Source organism: Ursus arctos, unplaced genomic scaffold (assembly GCF_023065955.2).
Source record: "Ursus arctos isolate Adak ecotype North America unplaced genomic scaffold, UrsArc2.0 scaffold_13, whole genome shotgun sequence".
Lineage (NCBI taxonomy): Eukaryota > Metazoa > Chordata > Mammalia > Carnivora > Ursidae > Ursus > Ursus arctos.
In genome coordinates, this window is record NW_026622797.1 from 35,371,158 (window position 1) to 35,384,899 (window position 13,742).

General features: G+C 36.0%; 1 long non-coding RNA gene across 4 annotated transcripts in view; it reads left to right on the forward strand.

Annotated features, from left to right (window-relative positions):
* The first annotated feature begins 1,410 nt into the window (after window positions 1-1,410).
* The window catches only part of LOC123001350 (uncharacterized), a 92,491-nt gene continuing 80,159 nt past the window's right edge, over window positions 1,411-13,742 (forward strand). For 2 of the 4 annotated variants that reach the window (XR_006410147.3, XR_008958963.1), the window contains exons 1-2: window positions 1,435-1,568; window positions 5,483-5,587. This is a non-coding gene — a long non-coding RNA (uncharacterized LOC123001350). Of the gene's footprint in view, window positions 1,625-5,482; window positions 5,588-13,742 lie in introns of all 4 variants that reach the window. The other 2 variants (XR_008958961.1, XR_008958962.1) reach the window with 2 other exon arrangements.

Sequence of the window (13,742 nt, forward strand, 5' to 3'; positions counted from 1 at the left end):
GAAAATGATTGTAGTCTTTATATGCCTTTCTTTTTCTGGAGCTACCTGGGAGAAATTACTTATTAGAACTTTATTTGAGACTCCTTAGTTGCAATTCTGGAATGAATGATTTACTGTTTATAAAACCATATGAGATACTAGGTGAAAAGTCCCACATAAATGTGATATATTATTTTACTCATTGTAACTTTTAGAATAATCTGAAAGACTCATAACATATCATTATTGCCAAAAGCAGCTGACAAACCTTGTTAGCTTGGTGTATTTGCTTTTAACAAATCAAAGTGAAATTGGGAGAAAAAAATCATATCCAAAGTTATTCCATATAAACTGAGACTTACCAGACTTACCAGGCCCAATGAATAATATTTGCTTTCATTTAAAAATTATATAATCCAACCATAGAATGTTTACATAGGAAAATTAAATATAGTTATTATTAATTTATATCATGGGGCCATGATTAATGTTTTTTCTGCCCCAAGACTTTATTTTTTTTCCTTCTTTTCTCAAACATGTTTGGCATTTAGAAGTTTTAAAGTAATTTCCCCCTTTGGCTTCACCTGGGGTCTCTGCTGTCCCAGAACCTCCTCCTGACCTCAGTGTTGTGTTTTCATTTAAAATAGGGCATGTCTATAAATGTCAGCAATACAGAGCAATTAGAAGTTTGAAAAGGGCTGTAACATAAACCAGCATTATAGTGAAATGGATATTGCCTTAAGCTGCCTGCAATTCGCTTGCTGTTGGAAAGACAATATCCTGCCATTCTCCCATGGTGGCCTTCAATTGAACACATTTGGCTGAGGATTGACCCATTATTAAGATAAGTCTCTGCCTGGTTTGAAACAATGAAGAAACACAGAGAGAGTGAAGCCAGCAAATTGGGCTAGTAGTCAGCCAGCACTGGGCAGAAATGTGACACCGAATTAGAGCTTAATAGCTGTCTGTGGTGCTATCTGTGAAATCCAATGCTGTCCTGGTTCCCCCTGAATTGGATGGTAGGTGCATGCTGTTTGGGCTTGCCCAAAGTTTTCAGGGTTTTGAAGGAATTGCTGTCTATATATTTAGGCATGTGCTTTTGTTATTTTCATTTTTAATACCACTGTGAGCAGCAACTACAAAAATCCAGCACTTCTGACATTAAATTAATTTTATTCATTTTCATTTCCTCTGCTGCTAAGAATCCAGATCACAAACTGCTTTTTGCAGTTAGAAAATGGGATATGTTTTTAGACAAGGCATATCATATTGTTCCAATTTACCCACTTCCAAAGATGCTCGACCTTTGTGCACTCATAGTGCTTTCTTTTGCTAGCTTGAGGCCTTTTGACACACTGTCAACTGGGCTCTGGCTCGCCCCATGTGACCTCAGAGCAAACTTTCCAACAAGATAAGGTTGCTGTTGAAAGTGTCTCTTGGGCTTCCAAACTTGGTCCTGCCTGTTCTGGTGTTTAGAGGGATAACAAAATGCAAAAGAGCACCAAGCTAACATGTATTCCTTTCAAGATTCGATCTACCCTTTGTTGGGATTTTTTTTTTTTTAAGACCACATGAGGTTTGGTGGTAAGGTAAGGAGAAAGTTGGGGAGACAACCTACAAAATTGCCTATTCTTTTGCTGTTATGGTGAGTCATTTTAATTAAATATATCTCTGGTGAGGTGTTTCCATGATCCTGCCTTTTAGTTCCTAACAACATTTCATCTCGTCAAACTCAGCTTTGTAAAACTCATATGCAAAGCTGAACTGAAATGAGGGAATGTAATTGAGTGGGAGGGAAACCTATATCACTGGTCTGCTTGTAAAAAATCATTTCTGTGCTGGCTATGAGCTATAGTTTTGGCTGTCTTAGGAAAGACTTTTAAAAATCCTTGCTGTCAACAGGCTTTTGAGGTTTTCCAGACTCCAGGGAAAGTTAAATAGACCATGAAACATGTAAGAAAGTATGCCCAGGCCATGAGAATTGGGAGAAACTAGAATGGTCCACAAAGGAAGTTGGCTGGGTCTCTCTTGCTGGAAGTTTAGTAACATTTGAGGACCTGCATCATTTTGCTTGAGATGGCTTTAGGGGACATGGATGCTAGAGTGCCTAAAATAGTTTAAATGCCAACTGTTTCTAGGAAAGTATGTGGATTAAACACCATTCCACGGGCAAGGTCACCACTCTAGTCCAGATTCAATGTAAATAAATGCTTTGTTTTCACTCTCTTGGCATGTTTTTCTGTATAACTACGTACAATTGTTTCTGAACAGATGTATAATGCTCCTTTATAGTGAGTACAGTATTTCTACTTCTCACTAAATGAAGAAATTGACTTCAGAGACACCTAGAATGATACTTATGACAGACTTCATAAACCAAGATAGTCCCTGCCTCACTGAGACCATAGAAATCACTAAAATGCTAACATTGGAATCACCCACATTGCATTGCTTTCATTATACACCTAGTTCTCAGTAGTCTGTTATTTTTTTACATATGCCTTGTCAACTCCAACTTCAACATGACAGCCATTCTAAAATTCTCTGCAACATTTGAAAACTCTCTAACCCAGCTTTACTTTCCTCCCTTGAATCAATGGCCTCAATTTCATGGACAAAGAACATAGAATACACTCAGAACTTCCTCAAAATTTTGGCTCCAAAACAATCTAAATCTCTATCCATCCTTTCTTCCTCTCAAAAGAAAGGTAGATTTCTCCTCTGATAATTTACAAGTAAACTTCCACTTGGGTATTTGCTTCTTTCCAATTCCTAGGTCTTGTTCATCAATGGCTTCCTTTTTTCCTTACATGTCTAGAAGGGTATGTGAATTCTTCTTACTTCACATTCTTGCCACACTTGGTACTTTTGTCTTTTAAAGTTTTAGTCATTTTGGTATGTAGTGGTTATCTCATTGTATTTTCAGTTTGCATTTTCCTGAATATTAGTAAAGTTAAACACTTTAACAATGTCTATTGGTCACTTGGATGTTATCTTTTTGAAGTACCTGTTCTTTGAAGTAACTTTCTTTTCTCTGGTATTCCAAAACATTATATGTAGTCCTTACCATTGTTTCCTCTATACTTTTTTGTATCTTACACATCTTAAGCTCTTATTCTGGCTGTTCTTTTCCTGATCTTTCTTTCAGGCTATTAATTGTCTCTTTAATTGTGTTGATCTGTTGGCAAAGCCACCTATTATATTCTTAATTTTGTTTATTGAGTTTCTGAGTTTTAGAATTTCTATCTGGATGCTTTTAATATTTTCAAGTTCTTTCATCAATTTCTATTTTGTCTTTTATCTCTTAGACAGCATTTGAAGTTATTTTAAAATGTCTGTCCGTGAGTGCCATTTTCTGAATCCCCTGTGGGTCTTTTTCTGTTGTTTGCTTTTTCTTTTTTATTGCTGTTTTGCTTTTGATCATATTGCCTTGTCTTCTAGTATGACTGGTTATTTTGATTATGTGGAGGATCTCAAATTTAAGTATTTTGTAGATATAACCTGAAGGCTAGGACAATGTTATCATGTCACAAAAAGGATCTAAATTTGCATGTGTTTTTGCCAAGAGCTTATGCTCTGGAGGATGCCTGGTGATATTAAGGGTGATACACCATTAATAAATTTCTTTAATCTAATTTAAGAGACAGGTGATTCAGAGAAACTGCAGTGCTCTGAGAATGGTCAATTTTTGGTTTACTCTTATACCTAGAGGGCAGCTTTGTAAGGTCCCAGACTGAAGTGTAAAGGATCACTGAAGCCATTTCCATTGGTAGACTCTGGACTCAACTTTAGTTCTCTTAGACCTGTGAGGTTGTCAAAAGCACAGCCCAAACTCTCAGAAGCTTTCTTTGTAATTGTCAAACTCTCCCAGGATAAAGTAACCCTAAATTCTGTGCTTACTTTCATGGGCCTCTCTCCTTATTTTAGATCTGTTACTGTCATGTTGGTTCTCTGATTTATTTAAGGATGTGATTCTTTGGTTTTTAAAATACTTTATGTAGATTTTCTGATTTTTTTAGTGAAATACAAATGGCTTCATCTCCCATTAGTGGGAATACCTTACTGTTACCTTACTGCTTTTGATATTGCTATTTCTTGGTTTTATCATCTAAAAATTTCTTGGAAGGCTCCTTTTCTTCTGCACCACCTCTGTGCCTCTCCAGAACTATGTCTATGGTCTTCCTTTTGAAATCTTTCCAAGTCTTTTCATCTAGTCATAGGCTTTCAATTACCAGACCAACTGTATGGAGCCCAAATCTGTATCTTTTTTTTTTTTTTTAAGATTTTATTTATTTATTTGACAGAGATAGAGACAGCCAGCGAGAGAGGAAACACAAGCAGGGGGAGTGGGAGAGGAAGAAGCAGGCTCATAGTGGAGGAGCCTGATGTGGGGCTCGATCCCATAATGTCGGGATCATGCCCTGAGCCGAAGGCAGACGCTTAACCACTGTGCCACCCAGGCGCCCCCCCAATCTGTATCCTTATCTCAAAAGAAAAAGAGTGAAACACTCTATCTCCACTAGCTCACTAGACGTGTCCACCTAAGTAACTTGAAGACAGCTCAGTCTTTAATGTGTAATCAACATTTTTATTAGGCCTATTCCTATCCCTGTCTAGGACTTAATCATGCTGCTATATTACTTAATTTTTGGATAGCGTCATCAACAAATGCTATCATCTCTTAATAATATCACCATTTTTCCAAATTTGGATCCTCTCTTATTCTTTCTCTGACTTTCTGCTCCCAATGTAATTAATCATTAAATCATACTGATTTTTCTTCCTAATACTTCTCTAGTCATCCACCCTTTTTTTAAAACCTTACAGACACATAGGTCAGTTCCTCTGACAACAGTGATGCTGCACTGTTTAGTGAATGATCTAAGGTAAATTAATTAACAACTCTGTGTTTCTGTTTCACTATCTACAAAATAGGCAAGATAATAGTAAGACATACCCTTCCCTTTGCAATGTAACTTTGCAGTATCTATCAGCAACAGATGAGATTAATTTTCCCATCTTGAAATCAGGGCTGGACTGTGACCTGCTTGGTCAATAGAGTGAAGAAGATATTGTGTGTATCAGGTCTTAAGAGGCACTTAATGCTACTGGTCTCTGAAAACTTGCCCAACTATTATGTGAACAAGACTGAGCCAGTCTTCTGGGAACAGAGACACAATGTAAGTTAGAGACAAACCTTCCTGACTGAGGCCATCATAGATCAGCCAGTCCCCAGCCAACCTGGCAATGACTAAAGAGTATGTGTAATGCTAGCCAAATCAGAAGAACTACCAATTTAGTGACTTGTGTGCTAAACAAATGATTGTTATTTTAAAGTACAGAAAAAGTCAATTGATAACACTATTTCATAGGGTTATAGTGAAGATTAAATGAGTTAATATGTATAAAGTGCTTAAAACTTTGTCTACTACACAGTAAGCATTATTAATTTTATTTATTTATTTATTTATTTATTTATTTATTTATTTGGCTCCATGCCCAGTGTGGACCCCAACACAGGGCCTGAACTCATGACCCTGAGATCAAGACCTGAGCTGAGATCAAGAGTTGGATGCTTAACCAACTGAGACATCCAGGTGCCCCCACAGTAAGCATTATTTAATGCTAGTTATTATTATTTCTTTGCCTCTCTATCCCCTCTGCTATGACTTTTGATTCCCGTCACCTATTACTTATTGTTTCTTTTGCTGCTAATCTCTTTCCCCTCAAGTCCACCCTCCACAATTGCCTCTTGAATGCTCTTCTAAAACACAAGTTCAATCATGCCCATTTCCTCTCTAAAACTGAACTTAACCTTTGGTAGTTCCATTTAAGCCCAAACTTCTCTGTTTAGTTATATGAAGCCTGTCCAATTTTATCTATTTATATATTACCTTGATTCATTTATGTTTTTATCAATGCCTGTATTGTTATATTGATTACTAGTAAAATAACTAAAAGTAAGGCAGAAAATGTTTTTTACAGCATAAAGATAATTACTTTGTAGTTGAGTCAGTGTGGTGTTTGTGGTGAATTTGGCTAATACCAGATGGAAGATCCAGAATAAAACAATAATCCCAATATTTATCATGTTAAAATAAGATTTGCATTATCACACATAAACTAATCCACCATAAACTAATCCACCATAAAATTCTATCCGTAAATTGTTGATGTTAGATTTATTTGCACTATAAATATAACACCTAGTTCATCAGCATGGTCAGGTAATGAAATGTTCTACTTCAGGAGTTTACAGATGCAGCTCCCCTCACTGATACTAGATTGTTACATAGGATAAAAGCTGGGGAGTTTTAAAAAATATGAATATTCCAGTGCCATCCAAAACTACTGAATATGAATTTTTATTGGTACAATTAAGGAATTTGTGTGATTTTGAGGAACTTTTGGCTCATAGACCTCTGTTATAGCTAAGGAAAATTTTTAGTTATTTTGGAGTTAATTGAAAACTCTTTAGGGCACAAGAAGGTTAAAGAATATGTGAGACTGGAATATATATGGGACTTGAATTCTCTTTCAAGAATGAGAAATTGTATGTTGATTATTTTTGTATTTTACCTACTGTAGATATGATAGTTGTTAATTAACCACAGTACTGTTTGTTAGAAGAGTAGAAACACAATGTTTTCCATAGTGAATTTTATTTTGATTAGACTAAGCAAGATTTTGAATATGGTTCCTGATTTTTTTAAAAATTTGGATTCCTTTTAGAAATTCATAGTTGATAAAATTAGAAAGTGTTCTCCAACCATTATAAAATCATTTGAAACCTAGAGCCTTATTTTGTTATCTTACTAGAGGTCAATCTGGTTTTGCTTTATCTAACTTAGAATTAAAAAATACCTGCAAACTCTGTGTATAACTGAAATCCTTATTTTCTAAAGCTTTTCCAATATTTTATATGAACATGATTTCTTTTATTTTGAGGTCAAATGGTAAAGTGATTATAGGCTAACTTCGATATGTAGCAAGCTATCAAGTTATACTACAGAATAATGTTAGAAATAGGTTCAAAATTGAATCTAATATATAGTTGTCAAATTTTTGTTATGAATTGCCTCTGCCTATTAATATAAGCCAACATGCCCAAAACATGCATAGGTGATTACAGAGGAAGCCTCTGGACCCTGCATAGGCCAAGGCTAAAATTTTGACTCTAACTTAGTTCTTCCATATTTTAACTGGAGATATTGAAAGTGCCCAACAGGGGGGACCAATTTGTTGGTGGAGGAGATCCTGAACTCACCTTCTCTCACAGACACCAAATCCATAGCTATAGGTAGATCATTTCCCTCTGAAAAAGATCTGAAAACTAGATGAACTGCCCTACACAACAAAGGCTAAAAGGGCCACATTGTGATGGGAGGAGAAGCAGAGATGTGGTCTCACAAAAAAATCCCAATCCCCATGTAGCAATACACAGTAGAGAGGGATTTCACCAAAGATACCTCTCCTGGTGGAGTGAAAGGTTAGTACAACAGATCAGGCACCCTGGCCCCAGGGATCTGCCCCAAAAAGATGAGCTGCCAGAATGTCATTGGAAGGTCAATGGAGCTGATGTCCAGGGGTCCCAAAGTGCTATAGGAAACTGGGATTCTCCTCTTGGAAGATTCATGTATGGTCTTACTCACCCCAAGACCCAGAAAAAAACAGCACTTTGAAAAGTGCCTGTATTATATGTGAAGGCGATTCATTTGCTGATCTGGGGGCATTGACTAAAGGGAAGATGGACTTTGGAGATGTTCCCTGGAGATAGAGTCAAGGGGGGATGCCATTGTTGCATTCTCCACACAGTTTGCTAACACAGGTGTGCAAGCTTGGACACAGTGCCTTTCACTGCCTTGCTGGGATGGGCAAAGGTGAGTGGTGGTGGCACTTGCTGAGAACAGAGAGCATGGGTGGTTTCAGTACTTCTCTGCTCCCTGGCTTGGATGGACAACTGCAAATGGTCATGAGGTTCTTCTAATCCCTAGCTAAGTCTGTGAGAATGGGTGGTTGAAAACTCCTTGGGCCCCTGGCTGGGGCTGACAAGTGCAAGCAGTCATGTCATTCTTCTATTTCCAGGCTAAAGCTGGCACACATGCACACATAAGGCATTCTCCCACTGAATTGCTAAAGCCCATGGGCATGCGCAGAAAAGACATTTTCCTGATGCCCTTTTGAAACTGGTGAACATGTCCCAGCTGCCTTGCTAAAGCCAGTGGGAGTACACGATTAAGACAGGTGATACCTCTGTTGAAGGGCATCTCGGCTGCTTCCACAATTTAGACTGGATTAAGAAGATGTGGTCCATATATACAATGGAATATTACTCAGCCATCAAAAAGAATGATTTTACATTTGCAGCAACATGGATGGGACTGGAGGAGATAAAGCTAAGCAAAATAAGTCAAGCAGAGAAAGACAGTTATCATATGGTTTCACTCATTTATGGAACATAAGAAGTAGGAAGATCGGTAAGAGAAGAAAGGGAAGAAGGGAGGGAAGAAGGAAGAACAGAAGGGGGAATGAACCATGAGAGACTATGGACTCTGGGAAACAAACTGTGGGCTTTAGAAGGGGGGGGGGTTGGGATAGGCCAGTGATGGGTATTAAGGAGGGCACGTATTGCATGGTGCCCTGGGTGTTATACGCAAGTAATGAATCATGGAACTTTACATGAAAAACTTGGGATGTACTGTATGTTGACTAACATAACATAATACAAAATTATAATTAAAAGAGAAAAAGATGGGGATACCTCTTTGCTTGGCTCTGGTGGTCAAGAGGGCTGGCATTCTAGAGCTCCACAGGACTGAAAAAATTAGAAAGACAGCTCTTGGCAGGCTACCACTCCCAGGGCACTGCAAAAATATCAGACTAAAACACAACCCAAGTTTTCCTATGAAAAAGACCTATTTACTTAGCCTGGAGCTTTGCCCTGAGGAACAGGCTTCAGGTTTCCCACATATTTAAAAGCTAGGGAGGTGCTTCCAGAAAACAAGCAGGGAGATAGCATCCTTGTACATTTCCTTGGCCTCAGTACAGCTTGATGAGACTCCTAGAAAAGAGCTCCATTTTTTTTTTTTTTGCAACAATTCTCCAGGGGATTCCTTCAGATCTTTGGTCTAGAGGCCAGCAGGGATTATGATTGTGGACCACAAGACTAAATATATTTACATACTTCAAACACTGCTGCCTGAGGATCTGACTTCCAGTCATTCTGAACTAGGTGCTAAATAAGAATGCTCCCTTTGGATCACCAACACGTCTTGACATTTCCCAACAATGGGGGATGTCAAGAATAAATGAGGCAGTTTAGACAATCACAAAGGTTTGAGAGGTGACCAAAAGCTAGGACAATGTAGAATGAGGATTTTTACCTACACAAGGCCACTCCTTCAAGACTAGGAGAGGTAGCTGTTTCACCTAATACATAGAAACAAACACAGAATCTAGCAAAATGAGAAAACAGGGAAATATGTACCAAATGAAAGAACATTACAAAGCCTCAGAAAAAGACTTAATAATATGGAGATAAGTAAACTACCTGATAAAGAATTCAAAGCAATGGTCATAAAGATCCTCACTAAACTCAGGAGAAGAATGGATGAACACAGTGAGGATTTCAGCAAAGATTTGGAAACATAAAAAAGTGACAAACAGAAGTAACAAACATACAAAAGTGACAAAGAGAGATAAAGAATACAATAACTGAACTGAAAGTACAGTGGAGGGGTTCAACAATGGACTGAATAAAGTAGAAGTATGGATGAACAAGCTGGAATATAAAGCAATAACATCTAGACAAAGCAACAAAGAAAAAAAGATTAAAATGAAGATCACTTAAGGGACCTCTACAACAACATCAAGTGGAATATTATTTGCATTTTAGGTGTCCTAGAGGAGAAGAGAGAGAGAGAGAAAGGGGCAGAATACTTATTTGATGAAATAACAGCTGAAAACTTTCCTAACGTAGGGAAGATATTCACACTGAGGAAGCCCAGAAAATTCCAAATAAAGTGAAGCCAAAGAGAGTCACACCAAGACACAATATATTTAAATTGTCAAAAAGGATAAAGAGAGAATCTTAAAAGTAGCAAGAGAAAAACAAATTGTTATATATAAAGGAAAACATATATGGGTATCAGGTTTCTCAGCAGAAACTACAAACCAGAAGGGAGGGGCATGATTTATCTGAAGTACTGAAAGGGAAAAAAAAAAAAAAAAATCCAAGCAAGAATACTCTACGATAGCAAGATTATCATTCAAATTTGAAGGAGAAATACCAAATTTTCCAGTTAAACAAAAGCTAAAGGAGCTCCTCACTACTAAAGTGATCTTACAAGACATTTAAAGGGACTTTTTTAAGCTGAAAAGAAATGGCACTAATTAATAACAAGAAAACATACAAAAGTTAAAAAGTCTCATTGGAAAATGTAAATATATAGTAAAGGTAGTGTATCAATTACTTATAAAGCTACTAAGAAGTTTAAAAGAAAAAGGTAGTAAAATTAACTAAAACTACAATAATTAAAGGATACATAAAATAAAAAGATGTGAAAAGCGATATCAGAAGTATAAAATGGGGGTGAGGAAGTAAATGTGTAGCGTTTTGGAACGTGTTCAAAGTTAAGTTGCTACCAACTTAAAATAGACTGTTATTTATGAAGGATGGTATATGTGACCCTCACGGTAACCATAAAGCAAACACTTATAGTAAATACACAAAAGGAAATGAGAAGAGAATCTAAACATAACAATAAAGGAAATCATCAAACCGAAAGAGAGAAAGAGAAAAAAGGAACAGAGATCTACCAAAACAGCCAAAAAACAATTAACGAAATGGCATAAGTACATATCTATCAATAATTACTTTAAATGTAAATGGACCAAATAATCCAATCAAAAGACATAGAATGGCTGAATGGATTTAAAAAAAAAAGACATATCCATATGCTGCTTACAAGATACTCATTTCAGAAGTAAGGGCACAAACAGACTGAAAGTGAAGGAATGGAAAAAGATATTTCATGCAAATTGCAACAAAGAGAAAGCTGACAGAGCTGTACTTATGTCAGACAAAACAGACTTTAAAACAAAGATTGTAATAAAAGACAAAGAGGGGCACTACATAATGATAGAAGAGTCAATTCAAAAAAAACATAACATTTATAAATATATATGCACCCAACGTAGGGGGACCAAAATATAAAAGCAAATATTATGATATCTAAAGGGAGAAATTGACAGTAATATAATAATAGTAGGGAATTTTAACACCCCACTTACATCAATAGGTGATCCAGACAGAAAATCAATGAAGAAACATTGGCGTTAAATGACACATTAGCCCATATGGACTTAATAGGTATATACAGAACGTTTTATTCAAAAACAGCAGAATACACTCTTTTCTCAAGTGCACATGGAACATTCTCCAGGATAGATCACACAAAACAAGTCTCAATAAATTAAAGAAAATTGAAATCATATCAAGCATCTTTTCTGACCACAATGATATGAAACTAGAAATCAATAACAAGAACACTGGAAAAACTACAAATACATGGAGATTAAGCAACATGTTACTGAAAAACTACTGAGTCATAGAAAAAAATCAGTGGAGAAATTTAAAAAAATACCTACGGACAAATAAAAACAGAAATATGACATACCAAAATCTACGGGATGCAGCAAAAGTGGTTCTAAAAAGGAAATTCATAACAATTTAGGCTTACCTCAAGAACAAAACATTTCTCAAACAATTTAAATTTACACCTGTTGAAACTAAAACAAGAAAAACAAAGTCCAAAGTTAGTAGAAAAAAGAAAATAGATATTGGAGCAGAAATAAATGAAATAGAAACTAAAAAGATAATAGAGGAGATCAATAAAACTAAGAGCTGGTTCTTCAAAAAGATAAACAAAATTGACCAACCTTTAACTAGACTGACCAAGAGAAAAAGAGAGATCAAATAAATAGAATCAGAAATGAAAGAAGAGTGGTTAAAAATAATGCCAAAGAAATACACAGGATCATAAGAGATTACTATTAACAATTATATGCCAATAAATTGGACAACCTAGAAGAAATGGATAAATTTCTGGAGATTTACAATCTTCAAAGACTATAAAATCTGAATAGACCAATTACTAGTAAGGAGATTGAATCAGTAATCAAAAACCTCAGAACAAACAAATGTCGAGGACCAGATGGCTTCCCTGATGAGTTCTACCAAACATTTAAAGAAGCTTTAATAGCTATCCTTCTCAAACTCTTCCAAAATATTGAGAAGAGGGGAAAGCTTCCAGACAATTTTTTACGACTGATACCAGAACCAGACAAAGACACCACACACACAAAAAAGTTACAGGCCAATATACCTGATGGATATAGATGCAAAAATTCTCAACAAAATATGAGCAAACCAAATTCAACAATACATTAAAAAGATCATATACCATGATCAAGTGGGATTTATTCCAGGGATGCAAGGATGATTCAACATCTGCAAAATAATTAACATGATACACCACATTAATGCAGTGAAGTATACAAATCATATTATCTCCTCAATAGATGCAGAAAAAGCACTTGACAAAATTCAACATCCATTTTTGATGAAAACTCTCCACAAAGTGGGTATAAAAGGAGCATACCTCAACATAATAGGTGCCATATATAACAAACCCACAGCTAACATCATATTTAATAATGACAAGCTGAAAATATTTCCTCTAAGATCAGGAATAAGACAAGGATGCCACTCTGGCCACTTTCATTCAACATAGTATTGGAAGTCCTTGCCAGAGCAGTTAGGCAAGAAAAAGAAAAAAAAGGCATCTGGATTGGGAAGGAAGAAGTAAAGCTGTCACTATTTGGAGATGACATGATACTATACAATAAAAACTCCAAAGGCTCTATGAAAAACTGTTAGAACTTGCATATGAATCCAACTGTCAAAAGAATAGAATCTTGTCATTTATCTACATAGGTAGAACTAGAGTGAAATAAGTCAGTTAGAGAAAGACAAATACCATATGATTTCACTCATATGTGGAATTTAAGAAACAAAAGAAACAGATGAACATAGGGGTAGGGAAGGAAAAATAAAATAAGATAGAAACAGAGTGGAAGACAAAGCATAAGAGACTATTAACTATAGGGAACAAACTGAGGGTTGCTGGAGGGGAGGCGGGTGGAGGGATGGGCTAAATGGGTGATAGACATTAAGGAGGGCACTTGTTTTGATGAGCACCGAATGTTATATGTAAGTGATCAATCACTAAATTCTACTCCAAAATCAATACTAAACTATATGTTAACTAACTTCAATTTAAATTTAAAAAACCTGCAAAAACTAATTTATACCCTAGATCACCCCATTTGGAACAACAGTTGATTTGCTTTAGCTTAGTTCTCTCTGTTACTATAATAATTGTGAAATTCCCTTAGCAAGCACCTGCTTATATACCATTTTTTCTTTAACTGAATAATTTTGAGAAATGCATAGGATATATTTTAGTTCAAGATCAGAAGATCTATTTCCATACAGCAATTTACATATACAGAATTGGGCTTGAGAATCTTAAAATGAGACAATCATGCATATTTGCTTTCTTGTATTAAGGTACCAAGGTATAAAGTAAACATGAAAAGAAAGCAACTTATAATCATATAGCCTTTCCCTTTTACAGAGGTAGCATTTTAAAATTTACAAAGCCCTTCTCCTTACATCATCAGGATGAACCTAAGAATAA